This window comes from Otolemur garnettii, unplaced genomic scaffold, assembly GCF_000181295.1.
Source record: "Otolemur garnettii isolate 467f Iridium unplaced genomic scaffold, OtoGar3 scaffold00019, whole genome shotgun sequence".
Taxonomy (NCBI): domain Eukaryota; kingdom Metazoa; phylum Chordata; class Mammalia; order Primates; family Galagidae; genus Otolemur; species Otolemur garnettii.
Window position 1 is genome coordinate 21,034,726 of NW_003852414.1, and position 15,006 is coordinate 21,049,731.

Here is a 15,006-nt window from a genome sequence, read left to right on the forward strand (position 1 = left end):
CTATCTCTCTTCCTGGGCAAAACTGTGTGTGTGTTTTCTATTAGTAAGAAATATTGCTCTTAGAAGGGGAAAGGGCAAGGTGCGCTGAATAGAGTGTCAGGAACAGATGAAAGAGATAAAGAGCTGATGGAAACGAGGAGAAACGCTTTCACACAAATGCAATGTCAGTGATTTGCTGTAAGAAATTACATCTTCATAACGGAGGAAAAAAAATATTTGACAAAGAAAATGACTGTGTGTTTTTAATTAATTCCTCGTGTTCGGCTCCAGCGATGGGGACCCGCCCGGCTTCTCCTGTGACTGTGTTGATGTGTTGCCATTTCTGCTGGTGCATTTTTAAGCTGAGCTGCAGGGGATGTCATGTGTTGCAGTAATTGCCATGGAAACCATTGTTGTCGAATGAATAGAGAGGTTTTAAATCCTTGGTAATGAGCCTGAGAAATGAAGTAGCTCTTCAAGTTTAACTTGCTTGGAAGTGGTTCCCGCTTCACACAGAGGCGTTGGAGGCCAAAGGGAGGGGCACAGGAGGGAAGACGGGATGTGGGTTTTCTTTTTCAATTCAAATAAAATAACCTAGCATCATGTTACACCTCTACTTGCACTTTTTAATGAAAAGCCAAAAACACCAAACATGCACAGCATCGGGGCCCAAGCTTTGAGCAACAGTCCTTGGGGTGGGTCAAAGTGGAACTCTGTCACATTGCCACCTTCAGCCACCACTTTCATCTTCACAGTCCTCAGCAAATGTGGATGCTAAATATTTTTGAGGTAACTGATTCTGAGGCTCATCCGGATGGAAAGACTCCTGAAGTTGGGGCTGAGTTTTGTCACCCTTGTATGACTTCAGGTTTGCAGAATCCACATTCCCCGAAAGGCACAGTGATGGAATATACAGCCACAGCGGGTGGCTGGCCTTTGAAGGGTAAGGTAGGAATGATAGTGACCTCAGCAATGCCACCCTGGTGTCGGCAATTTCTTAGGCCCACTCCTCTCCGTGTCCCTCTTATGCATCTGTGATCCGCCCACCCTGCTCCTCCCTCAAGACCACTGCTGGCTGGGGGCCTCCCCGGCAGGGCGGTGGCATTGGATCAAACAGACAAGGAGGGCAAGCTGGACAAAGTGAGCCTTTCCCCTCCCATGACCCTGAGACTGTCACTCGGCTCTTGCCTGCCCTCCAGAGATGCCACGGCTTGGTGCACACCTGGGGCTTGGAATGGGAGCTGCTGAATGTCTACGCGACACCCTTGCCAGTCTCTATTAAAGAGAGGAAAGAGAGGAAAGAGAGGGTGGGGAGGAGGAAGGTCCCGAGGAAGAAGTCTTGATATTCTGTCCCTTTATCTTTGTTCCTAGATTTTACAGGACGCCTTAGCAAGACTTCCCATAGGGAAGTAGCTCTGGGAACACGATGAGCGCAGAGGGCAGAGGTATGAGCTGCAGATTTCACCTAGAAAGGGAAGGAAATGGAAGGAAGGAAGAGCAGGAAGACAGAGGAGGGAAGAGAAGGATGCAGTGGGATTTTGGAGGAATCAATGTCCACAAGAGCAACTTCAGGGATAAGAACACTTTGTCCCACTCCCTGCCTTCCTGTGTTCTGGGGGAGATGCAGTGGGGTCACTGGGATGGATGTTCTGGACCCACACTGCTCAGCTGAGGGTCTGGGGTCTGCTGTTTTCTACAGGGAGTTGCTTAGCCTTCCTATGTTCAGCTTCATTGTACATCAAGAGTGGATAGTTAGGCTCGGCGCCTATAGCTCAACCGGCTAAGGCGCCAGCCACGTACACCTAAGGTGGCGGGTTCGAATCCCCAGCCCGGACCCGCCAAACAACAATGATGGCTGCAACCAAAAAATTGCCGGGCGTTGTGGCGGGCGCCTGTGGTCCCAGCTACTTGGGAGGCGGAGGCAGGAGACTCGCTTGAGCCCAGGAGTTGGAGGTTGCTGTGAGCTGTAATGCCATGGCACTCTGCCCAGGGGGACAGCTTGAGGCTCTGTCTCAAAAAAAAAAAAAAAAAAAAAAGAGTGGATAGTTACAGCACATTCCTAGTGGAATTATTTTCAAGATAAATGAAAGAGTACATGTAAATGTCTTAGACAAGTCCTAGAACAGAGGAAACAGTCAACATGCACCGTAAGGATTATTCCTCTCTAATTGTGCAGAACCATCCCTTCTCACTGCACTGGAAACCCAGAGCTGCCTGCAGAAGTTTTAATTCATAGTTTTGTATCACAAATGTGCCGTCCCCTCCTCTCTCTGCAAGGAGACTGCGGAGAAGGAGAGACAAGTGACACTGGAAGTGAGAGTGTCAGCTTAGTGGTGTTTTAGATGCTGTACAGCTGGGGATCTGGCAGTTCTGAAATCTTGCTCTGCTGAGAACCTCTCCACCTGAGATGTTCCCAAGGGAACCCGAGGCAATGCCCAGTGCTGCCTGATCATGTTGGCAGGTCCAGAGCCTTCTGGGAAGTGGTGTGGTTGGAACACACAGGTTTTCTCTGCAGAACTTAATCTTGAGGCTGCACCACTATCCAGCCAAGTAATGAAGTCCAGGTGAAGGTGAGAGCAGGGTGGCTGCCCCTACGCCCGGGCCCTTGGCCACACTGTCACCTCCTCAGTGACGTTTGCACCCATGTGTCCTATTGTCACATAAAACTACTAGGACTCCCCACCCCATTTCTCTAGGCCCTCTTATGGATCTGTGATCTGATCACAGCAACTTAACCATCTTCTGAGATACTCAATGTTGTCATTATCTTGTTTATTCATCACTCAGGACTAAGATGTGAATTCCACAGAGAAAGGGATTTTCAACTGTTTTGGTCACTGCTCTGTCTCAGCAACTCCAACAGTGCCTGGAAGATGGTGCTCAGCCTATATTTGTTGAATAAAGCCAAGGCCGGCCTGTCTCTGTGTGGGAAGAGCTGGATACTCCCTGCGTCTAAGAAAGACCTTGTTTCTTGTCCTGCCCTCTGTTCTCTTAGCAGTGACTCCTTATGGCCAGTCACACTTGGGAGCAGGCAGGGGTCAGCTCCTCTGTTATTAGGGTAGGACAGAACTGCATCTGAGAGCTAACAGCCAAGGACCCATCAAGGCTATAGGAAGCTGGGCTCTTTGCTGACAGGGGAGCCACAGCCTGGGTGGTCACTGAAGAACTGTGAGAGCTGAAGTGTGTTGTGCATACCCATCTGGGTGGGGCTTCTCTCACGTGGCAAGAATGCAGAAATGCATTTTTGTCCCCAGTATCTAACCTATTGCCAAATTCTGTTGACTTTCCTCCTAACTCTTGAATCAGCTTGGGCGTCCTTATTGACCTGTTTAGTCAAGCCATCACCATCTCCTACTTGGGTTACACAGTGATCCTCAGGGCCCACCTGCACCCATTCACGCTGCATTCTAGTCTAATCTGTTCTTCACCTCTAAGTCAACATTCTCTTTGAAAACTGTCAGGACCATCCATGCCAGCACCTTGTGTCAATCCTTCCGAGGTTCACTTTGTGTTGGGTGCAAAGATAGCTTCTCACGGCACTGGCGGGCCCTTCCTGGCCTGGCCTCCGCCACCTTCCCAATTGGTGTGGACCATCTTGCTTCCCTGAGCTCATTCTGCTCCAGCAGAGTGGCCTCCTGGCTCAGTTGTCACTTCTGCAGGGAAAGGCCTCTGTGACTTTGCAGACTAGGTCACCCCTCTCTCATCCCGACTCGGAAAAGCAAACATCAGATCTCTGTCTCTCTCTTGTATAGAAGGGGCTAGGCACTGATTCTGTTTCCCCAAAGCCAGATGTTGAACCCCCAGCCTACCATGTGATGCTATCTTGAGATGGGGCCTTTGGGAGGTGACTAGGTTTAACTAAGGTTATGAAGAGGAAGTCTGAATGATGGCAACAGTGCCCTTATAAAGAGAAACACCAGAGAGCTTCCTATCTCTCCCCAGCACTCCCTGCCATGCGGAGGTGCAACAAGAAGGCAGCCATCTGTAAGCCAAGGAGAGAGCCCTCACCAGGAACCAGATCGGCTGGCACCCTGGATCGTGGCTAGAATCCCAGCCTCCAGGGCTGCCAGAAATAAATGTCTGTTGGTTAAATCATTTCAGTCTGTGGCCTTTGGTTAGGGCAGCCCAAGCTAAGACAGAAGGCGCTGGGTAAAGGAAGGATTAAGGAATGAATGTCAGAAAGGAGACAGCAGCCCCATGCCTGAAATGCTGTCCTTGGGAAGTCTGCCATCTCTGATCCCCTTAAGGTGAAATACCTTTCCCCCTCTTTTTCCATTATGCAGGGTGCAAACCTGTTTGATGCCACCCCAGAAAACACCCAGAGAGCTCATCTGAGTCAGAATAAACTGTCTCAGTTCATGGCTAGCAGCATTTTGCTTTTTCACCCATTCCAGCATGGTGGGTGTGAGTTTATACCTGGAAATAGGATCCACCCACGGGGGACACTGAAGGACAAGCCACATGAGGTTTTGTCCTTGGGGGAACAATAGCATCCAGCAAATCCCCATTTATTTTCTGCTAGTCTCCATTAGAAAAAGCTGCAGACAAGAGGGAGTGATGTATTTATTTCACTTGCACACCCTGCCTGCCTTTACTTAAAATCCTTTATTTCTTCTCATCTATTCATTGCTGTGTTTTCTTTTCTGGAACAATGGGCTGCCATTTAATTTCTCTCTTCTAAGCCTAACCGTTCCTCAACCCAAGGACTCGCTGCTAGGAAGTATTTTTTTTTTTTTTACAGTTTGGAGAGGCACCTGGCTCTCCCAAATGGACTTTCATTTGCTCTGATCAACAACCACCACAAAAGCCCCGTGCCAAAGGTACAAGGCAAGCGCTTTGTCTGGAACCACCCACTCCTCTTTTGTTTCTTCCCACTGCTCCCCTCCATTATGTTCCGGCGCGCTCTTCTCTGCAGCTCTATAGATGGAGAACTTTAAATGCAGGGTAAAAATAATAAGGAATAATCGTAATAATAATAAACACTCTGAAAATTACAGAGCTTTGTGGTTAGGCAGCACGTAGCTCCCTAAAGAGTTCTGTTTACCGAAGAGTTCAGACGGTTTTACCTGCTGTGGATTAGAGCAATGGCAGTGATGGGGGAAGGGGCTCAGGGGGAGGGACGTTATATAACATTGGAGAATACCTGAAGACCAGCTGCCTCCTGGATCCGGAACCTATTATGAAGAAATACATCAGCAAAGTTGTGGGGGAAGCCAGGATTGTTCTTTGTTTAAGGACAGCACTATTTTGAGGGCCTTGTGAATAAGCACAGACTGGGCTACGGGGGGGAATTAAAGCCAGCAGAGCTTCAGTGGCATTGCAGGCCCTAAGTATTCGTGTATTTGATTGTTTCAGGCAGTCCTTATCAAGATCCTATAAAATGGTGACACTGGCATGGATTTCCCCAGTGGATTCTGCGGTGGGGGATTCTGGCTCACCCCTTTCAGGACAGCAGATATCTCTAGGCTCCAAACCATGCCTGGGGGCATCTGAGCAGTCCTGGGGTACAGTGATGCAGCCTCCATGGGGGGCAACTCTAAGGAGTCAGCCCAGCCCCCAAGCTCCCTGTGGGACCAGTACAGGCCTCTGTCAAGACTATAGTTGACTCTTGAGCAACACAGGTTTGACCCACAGGGTCCACTCATACATGTGGATTTTCCAACACCACTGGCCTCCCCCTACCCAGACACCAAGACCAGCCTCTCTCTGCTGCCTCCTCCTCAACACGAAGACGCGTCCACTTAAATTATAAATATATTTTCTCTCCATTATGATTTCCTTCCTTTTTCCTAGCATATGCTAACTTTAAGAATAGGGCATATGATACACAGTCATAAAACATACAAAATACGTGTACACTGACTAAGTTTATATAGGGTGTCCACAAAGTTCATGTGCTATTTAAAATTTGCACTTGATGGCCATCCCGTATTATCGGTAGGGCTTCCGGTCAATAGTGGGCTATTAGTAGTTACGTTTGGGGGAGTCAAATGTTACACATGGATTTTTCACAGTCTGGGGACACCAGAGCCCCAAAGCCTTACACTGTTCAAGAGCCAACTACACATCATGGTTCAAGTTCTCTCCCTCTCTATCCTGTTTGCCTCACTGCTTTCCTGGTTTTGTTCCCGAGATCCTCCCTTCTGCCCCACAATCAATCTCCTACATGCAAATAACCAGCTTGGAATCATCTATTTCCTGGGGAATCCACCTGTTACAAGCTAGATTGTGTCTCCTCAACATTCATATGTTGAAGTCATAACCCTTGGTAGCTCAGAAATGAGACTGTATTTGGAGATGAGGTCTTTAGAGAGGTGAGGTCTTTAGAGAGGTGAGGTCTTCAGGGTGATCTAATATGACATGTGTTTACTTCAGAAGAGGAGAAATGAGATGGACGGGCACAGAGGGAAGGCCACGAGAAGCCATGGAGGGAGGTGACCACGTACAGCCTGGGAGAGAGGCCTGGAAGAAGCCAACCTTGCCTACATCTGGATCTCAGACCTCCAGCCTTCAGAACTGGGAGAAAACAAACCTCTGCTGTCTACTGCCCAGCAACACCAAGATACCACCTACGACACCTTCTCTAGCTGCCCATCTCTCTACATTTTACAAATAAGGACCTGAAGGTCAGAGAGGTTGAGTAATTTACCTAAGGTCACAGACCTAGAAAGGAACAAAATTGGGATCCAGAGCTGATATCTTTTTGTTACCTAAAATGCAATCTAAAGTTGATATTACTTGACCCTTTGCAGCCACCACTAACCCTCCCTACAGAACTGAATTAACACTTGATATCACTTAACCCTGTCTAGAAAAAAAAGCTCCCAATTGGGGTGAGTCTTGAGGAACTAGCCATCAACTTCTATTTCTTTCTCTACTCATCATTAAATACAGCATATCCTTCCCAGGTCCAACATACTTTTAATTTCAAGGCAATAAACCTATGAAAACTAATTATGATATGCAAAACACATATCTATTTGTGAAAACTATAATAACTTAAAACCAAACTCAAAAGAGAGATTAAGAAAACCTTGACATATAGTCTAAGAAATTTGAAATCATGACCTAATCTTAGCCTAAGGAAAATTATTGATCCACCCTGGAAGATAGAACTATTTATATTTAACTTTGCAAAATGCTGAGATTCTCATAACCATAAAATACCAACTTCACTGTGAGCTTCCAAAATTCAAAAATGTCAAACATACCAAATGGTTTACATTATCATGATTTATTAGTAGATATTCATAATGAAAACAAACATAAGCCCCTACTAGTATGGCTTAAAGGTCTTCCTCTCCTTCATGACTCTCTATTCTGAATGGATTTCCTTATGTTTAGGGAGCATAATGTTGAAGTCTAAATTGAGACAATGCCAATCCTCTCTCAGAAGAAACAACACAGCGGCAAAAGGTACACTTGCCCTAGTAAGTATGAGTAGGGAGGTGGACAACGAATGATTTTGGAATATCTGGTAGAGGGACCAAAGAGGGTCTCTTTCATTTAACACATGAGGGAACTGGGGCCCAGAAAGATTCAGAGAGGTGTCTGCAGTTATGTTAGTGTTAGAGCTGGAGCCCGGACTGGAACAAATGGCCCCAGCTGATCATTCCGGGTTCTCCCCCCTAGGATTTGCTGGCTTTTCTTTCTATAGAAGCTGAACGTTAAAAAGGTAAGTGAGCAGGGTGTCGGCCCCATATACCAAGGGTGGTGGGTTCAAATCCGACCCTGGCCAAACTGCAACAAGAACATAGCCGAGCGTTGTTGCGGGCACCTGTAGTCTCAGCTACTCGGGAGGCTGAGGCAAGAGAATCACCTAAGCCCAAGAGCTGGAGGTTGCTATGAGCTGTGATGACACAGCACTCTACTGAGGGTGACAAAGTGAGACTTTGTCTCTTAAAAAAAAAGTAACCAAATTTAATGACATCTGAACATGATCTTTAGAAGAATCACCCCTTTTTGTAAATGGTGTTAATCCCTGCATTATGCCTGTATCCACGCCACCATACCGTATCAGCATTTAGAAGGTGGGATCAGAGATGACCATTTTGTTGAGAAAAATGTGCTCAACAAAAGTTAGAGAGTAACAACCAGCTCAATAATTTTACCTATGTGATGAATCAAGTTTTTAGAAAAATGTACATTGGGCAAATGTATTGCTGAGGTGACTGATGAAAACATCTCTGCCTTCTCAGGCTACTTGTACACTTTGGGGTTCTAAGAAAAAAAGACTGTTATTTCATGAAGAGAGGACAGGCTCCAGGGACCAAGTGGCTCACGTGTGGGCAAGTGACCACTGGTGACAGCACAGGCCACTGCTCTGTACAAGCTTGATAAAATGCATATGCACTAGATGCTGAGATAGACGGCTTAGGAATTCTTATTTCTGGGCTTTGCTTTCCCGAGTCCTGTGGCATCCATTCATGAACATTCCACCATCTGTCTCTTATTCACTCTGTCACTGGAAAAGTGGACATACAACTCTGCTGTCTGCAACCTATTTCTGACAATTGTAGACTAGTTCAGGGGATTATCATAGGGTTTGGCCACCCAGTTCACGGCTTGGCTGGTCGTGTAGCCCACAGGTGAGGCTGCAGCTGCGGGAACAGGAGGAACTTGTCATGGGTACTTCTTGATAGGTACATGTTTGGGCAGGACCAGAATTCAAATCCTGTCTCCCCAAGATCTCCACACTCCTACCCAATAGTTTTTATTCATATGTGTTGTCTTGGGGGTCATGTTTAAGGAATCATGCTCCTTTCTTTCATCTTTTCTGCAAGAATTGGGTTGAATATTGTCTTATGATCAAAGTCAGGAAAATAATTCACCCACGACAGCAGTCCCCAAGCTTTTTGGCTTCAGGGATGGGTTTCATGGAAGACAAGTTTTCCACAGACAGGGAGTGGGCACTGCTGTATGGCCTGGTTCCTAAGAGGCCATGGACTTGTACCCAACCATAGACTCGGGGCTGGAGACCACAGACCTACAACATATAAATCTATTCTAAAACATCCGGTTCTTAACCAGAGAGTAAAGACCCATACTTGTCTAAATGAGCCAGCTTACTACCATTCAGAACAAGTCCAGGCAAAGCAGAGATGACCTGTGCCTTGAGTTACCAACCCAGTTATGACCATTTTACTAATATGTTCAATTTTCCATTAAAGATACCAGTTCATGCACCTGACTGGTCCAGACTCAAACATGTCAAAGACCATGAAAACTCTGAGATCTGCACTGACATGGCCAGATTTACCAAATAGACTTGAACTTCTAAAGTGATCAACCTGAACTCTGAATAGAAAAGCATTTGTTAAGCTACTGAATAGATACTTTATCACAATTTGGTGGGTTTAAATAATTTCGATGTTGCTAACTAACCCAAATTCAACCTAATTAAAACCAAATTTTGACATAGAGGTTATTTAGAAATGACTGCCACATTATCCTGCACTTTGAATTAGCATGACACCCACTACGTGGCCATCGGTCGGAATCATTTCAGTATTTATGGCAGGTAACTGAGGATTTCTAGCCCTGGTGCTTCTAAAGCTATTTTGAATGGATTATTGGAGCCAGGTGCCTTAGATAGAAATCATTTTTTTAAAGTGCTTGTCAAATGCCTGGCCCTGGTTGTCAGCAGCTTTGTCCTATACCCCAAGGTGTTTCAGCACTCGACTGCTCTCTGAACCTCCCCCTGGATTGGTACCTTTCTCTAGGAATGTAGCCAAAATTAAACACCTCTGAGAAGGAGGCAGCCCCACCTGCCTTGGTGCTTTTAAGCATTCATGTGGCCTGATTTTGATACGCTCTGCATTTAAAGGCTGCTTCTGCCAGAGCATCACAGCTATTACTTCTCAGCTCTCTGCAAAATGTCTCTTCCTGTGGCTCTGCTGTGCTGTTGTCCTAAAGGGTTAAAGTTCTTTGCTCTTAAGAAAAAAATGACCTCCTATGGGAGGCGTTAACTCTTTAACATTAATGACGTATAAGAAAAAAATTTATTTTGAGGATATCAACCAAACGAAATATATTAACATATTAGAGGTCAAGAAATGTCACAAAACATTTTATTTGTGGCTGTGCATGTGTGTGCACATGTGTGGGTGATACCTTTTTCCTGAATGATGCAGTGGGTGATTGCTTAGATGAGGTGGCACCTTTTTTCAGTAATTAAAAAGTCCCTTTTCTCACTTAGAAGCATGTACTTGGTGATATTTCTTTTGAAGTGGGCCTTGTTTGGATTTCTTTTGATTATGGGCAGAAATCCAGTTAATCCAGTGCTGGGATTACTACGGTACTAGGTTAAAGGGAATGTTTATATCTCAGAACGGCTGTAACCTGAGCAAAGACATGTAACTGCGTTTCTTTGCACACATACAACTATCTGCATGCATCCCCACATATCCTATCTTGCATTCAAAATAAATCACAATAGGATACTTTCAGGTAGAAATGGGCATCCCTGTGTTAAAAGGAGAAAGCATCATCTTATAGGTTTTATTGTTGTCTTTTATTATCAAACACTAGGAATAGCCTAGGAGTTGCGTGGGCTGATGGTTTAGCTGTGTGTATCACAGAGAAACAGAAAACCCATTGAGATGCATGCGCTGCAGTGATTAGGAGCCCAGGTGCTCCAGGCGTAAGCATCCCTTAAAGATGACTTTGGGCAAAATAACTTCTTTTAGATGTAGACACCCATTCATTCATTCAAAGATCCCAGAAAGACTACTGGGTTTATCTGGCCACTTTTCGCCAGTAAAATATCAAATTAGAGAATGACTTTGCGTATGTTACTGGAAGCGATGTTCAGATGGCTTTCAACTCTTGCTGGTGAGCAATCTCTCCCTTTTCTGTTACATTTGTGGCTTCCTAGAGCAGCGGTTCTCTACCTAGGGGTCGCAATCCACAGAAACTATATAAAAGTGCTACGGCATTAGGAAGGTTGAGAACCACTGTCCTAGAGAAAATGCTCTTCCTTCTCTCTCCATAGTTTGTGGTAGGAAGTTATTAACATTGGTGTGAGTGTCTCATGAAAAGGAGGTCTCACAAAACTTTGTGCTGATTCTTAATCTTTCTCTCGTTTTACTTATATCCTGCTAATATTTGAGTGTATTGCACTAGTAGAAATATACTGAGAGCTTTCTATCTGGAATATTTTGATTTTATTGTAGAACACTTGTACTTGTCTATACACATACCTATATAAAAATATCACACATATCTCAGCTATGTAACTCTGCCTGGTGCTTTTTCCATGGAAGCACAGGGAAGGAAGCCATTTGTTCAAAGTCACCCTGCTCAGTAGTGGCAGAATCAATGAGAACCCAAGTTCATCCAGCTGCACACTGCCCTGGCCAGGTACATGGTGTATAAGAAGATATTCTTCCATCTATCTACTCTCCTGTGACCCTTTCTCTGTTACCTCATTGCTCCCTACCAGGAATGAATGAGATGATGTCCCTGGCCAAAATTCTCTGTGCTTTCATCAACATTTCACTGCTGAATGGGAATTTGCACCAACCCCATTACTGAAAGCAGCCTTTGCTCCATCTCCTAATCAATTCCAATTTTAACACTGGCCACTAGGTGCATCAGAATGTTAGTAGACACAATGCTGGCATACCTTTAATCTGGCATTCTACTCTTTTATCATCTTTAGAACATATAGCTAAAGTCATCGTATGTCTGTCACTGATTCGGGTTCCCCAAAGCAAGCACGTTCTTCTTAACTGCATGTTACAAAGAAGCAATGAAACCACAACTGCAGCCATATCTTATTAAGGTCTCGCATCACTAGATGCCTAGTGAGAAATGTGTTTATCATTCAAAATCAAGGAAAAACCTGGTCTTAACACAGAAACCGTAGGATCCTTGGAAGGCAGGGTGCGTCATAGTTGCCAATGCCCTTACCATAGAGCAGAGCTGGCACTCAGGACATACTTGCCAGCCAGCTGTCTTGTGTATGTGTGAGTTGCTCTGTGGTGTGCCTGGTCTTCTCAAAACCAGAAACTCCCATTAGCTTAATAAATGTTTACGAGTCTTGATGCAGGTCACCAACTGCTGAGGACCTTGGTCTACTGGAGAAAGTAGGTTGATCAGCTTGTTTAACCTCTCACTTTCCCAGCAGGTGATTTTGAGGCCTGGGTTTTTCTTTAGCTTAGACAGAGAAAATAGGAAGAGACCATTCTCTCCTCCTTCCAGTGGTGACCTAGGCCAAATCTTGAAGTTTACTCTGGGGGCACGATTATGAATGATGCCAACCATTCCTCTGCCCCTTTGCTGCCCACCACCAGACACATATTAAGCAGTGTAGGAAAATGCTCCCCAACCTCTTTGGTACCAGGGAAGGCTTTCATGGAAGACAGTTTTTCCATACACTGGGGTTGCAGGGTGTTGGACTCTTATAAGCACTCATGTGCAGTTTACAGTAGGGTTAGTGCTCCTAAGAGAGTCTAAGGCAGCTGCTGATGTGACAGGAGGTGGAGCTCAGGCAGTGATGTGAATGATGTGGAGTGGCTGTAAATACAGATGATGAAGCTTTGCTCACTGGCTGCTCACCTCCTGTTGCAGGGACCAGTTCCTAACAAGCCACAGACCTATGACTGTCCACGGCCCAGGGGTTGGAAACCACAGGTGTTAGGACACAGCAGTGCCAGAGAGGCCAACAGGCAGCTATCTGCCAAAAACCAGGTTTCTACCCTAACTCACAAACCTGCTGCAGTGAATGAATCTGCTTCAGTGGGCAAGATTCCTCTGCAGAGGGGATCTCCTAACACAGAGCCTTTGAATGGTCCCTGCGGACTCTTCTGCCCAAGTGACTGCAAATGCAGACCCACAAGAGCCAGACCATGTTTAAAAATAGAATCCTGACCAACAGTCTACAGATTCTTGCCCAGGAGGCCAACTATGAACAGAAGTCAACTATCTACAGACCTGCAGGAAGTCAGACTACCATCCTGAACAATTATCCAGGGAGCCAAACAATCATAATGCTTATAATGATTGTCCTCAAATGGCCAGGAAATTGTTTAATAACTAACAGTTTCCTTAATTTTTATCCCTTCTTTCAATTTAGGAAGAAATCAGAGATAATGAGAGCCAGAGAAAGACAAAACCAAATGTGTACCTCTAACTGATGCTCTGGGATACTTCTCCTGGGTAGCCAGCCCAGAGTTCTCCTGTTTCAATACCCTCCCATGAGGGCACAGCTAAAGCCTTCTCTTTTTTCCTATTTAGCCTTTCTACTCCTCTGCCTGCCTTTGAGTTTCTGCCAAAAGGTAAGAGATGGTGGCCGATTCCCTTGCAGTAGCAAGCTCTGAGTAAGTAGGCTTCATCGGCTTTCATTTGGCTGGTCCTCATGTATTTCCACTTCCCCCAATGGCTTTTTTTCCTCCACGGTGTGGTATAGGGCTTAGGTATGTGGGTTTCAGAATCACATCGATATGTGTTTGAATGAGGCATCAACACTTGTGTGACCTCTGGCAAGTTACTTAACCCTCTATACCTCAGTTGCCTCATCTATAGATTGAGAATAACTGGATTGGCCTCACAGATTCCATTTGAGACTTGATACTGATCAAAGCGCTCAGATGCGGTCTGGCATGGTGCCAGCTGTTTTTACCAGCACTGTTGCAAGGAAACTCACTGTCCAGTAGCCCTGCCTTTGATCCAGAGTCAGGTATAAATCCTATTGAGATATGAATCCTACCTGGGAGAGGCAGCATGCAAAATTATTGACATTTATTCATGGATTTACTTAATTTCCTATGTAAGATTTCTCAGCCTAGGAAGATTTCTGAAAATCTGACATTAGAAGGCTTGGAGAAAGGCTTTATACTTGTGGGTCTTTCTATGTGGTGACATGGAAACTTTGAAGAGCAATTGGGAAAAGGCCATGAATAGGATGTATCCTGAAGGGCCCAGGACACTCATAGGACACTGAATTAATGTACAGTTATGGAGAAGGGTGCATGAGAGAGTAGAATGCAGCTGTCACAGAACCCATCCTCTTTGAGAGCCGTAGATTTCCACAGTGGACACAGCCTTGGTATCCTCTGCTGTCTTAAAGTAGATGAGTCTCCTTCCCTGAAAGAATCCACGGCTCCCTATGTGGGTTTTCTATTTCTGTTCATCAGGAAGTTGGCTGACAAATTCATCACTGGCAACATCTGCCACTTTGGACGGAGAGGATCAAACTTCCCCCCTGGCTGTTCTGGATCCTCTTTAATCAGGAACCACTGTGTGGGTAGGTTGGGCTTCTGGAATTTAGAAATTAAAAATGCCCCTTTGTCAGTGGGCAACCCCAGCTTAGATTGTTTTTCTGGAAAACAAGCCAGCCATGAGATTTCTCTTGGTGACTCTTATGAACAGTCCCGAAAGCAAAAAGTTCTTTAGAAGACCCTCCTGTTGGATTCTGGAGCCCAGGACTGTGTGAGGGAGAGAAGGATAATGGAGTATGAGAAGCCTGGGGCACAGTTCTCTGTCTCATGTGAAAGTGAACTTGATCTTGGATTGGGAGCTTGACAATAGATGTATCATGCTACAATGACCTGTATCCAAGAATTCGCAGGGAGACAACCTATGCTGTGACACAGAGTTAAAACTTTACCTGAAAGTCTCTTTTACTCCAGTGAAAAAGGTTGCCTCCAGCAAGAGAATTTGCACAGTTCTCAATACCAACTCAAAATCTAGACACCGGGGTAAACAAAAATTTTAGCTATCTCAAGTGGTTTTTCTTTGGAAAGAGGTGGGACATGTACATTAAAAAAAGATAAGCAAATCAGAAAAATCCAACTCTCTCCTTTACCTCTATTGAAATAATCTGTCCCCCAAAATGGCTAGAACGATACCTGGCAGTCTTCCCTGAGAGCCCAGGAGAAAAGAAATCAGAATCTAGAAAAGATGCCCCTATTTAGCCTGGCTTATTTCCTTTCTTTCTGCTTCAAGTAGCCAAGTCATTTACCTCGAAAGCCTCTGTAACTGAACACATGTATTTGTGGTGCTATTTCAAATGTGTTCTATTAT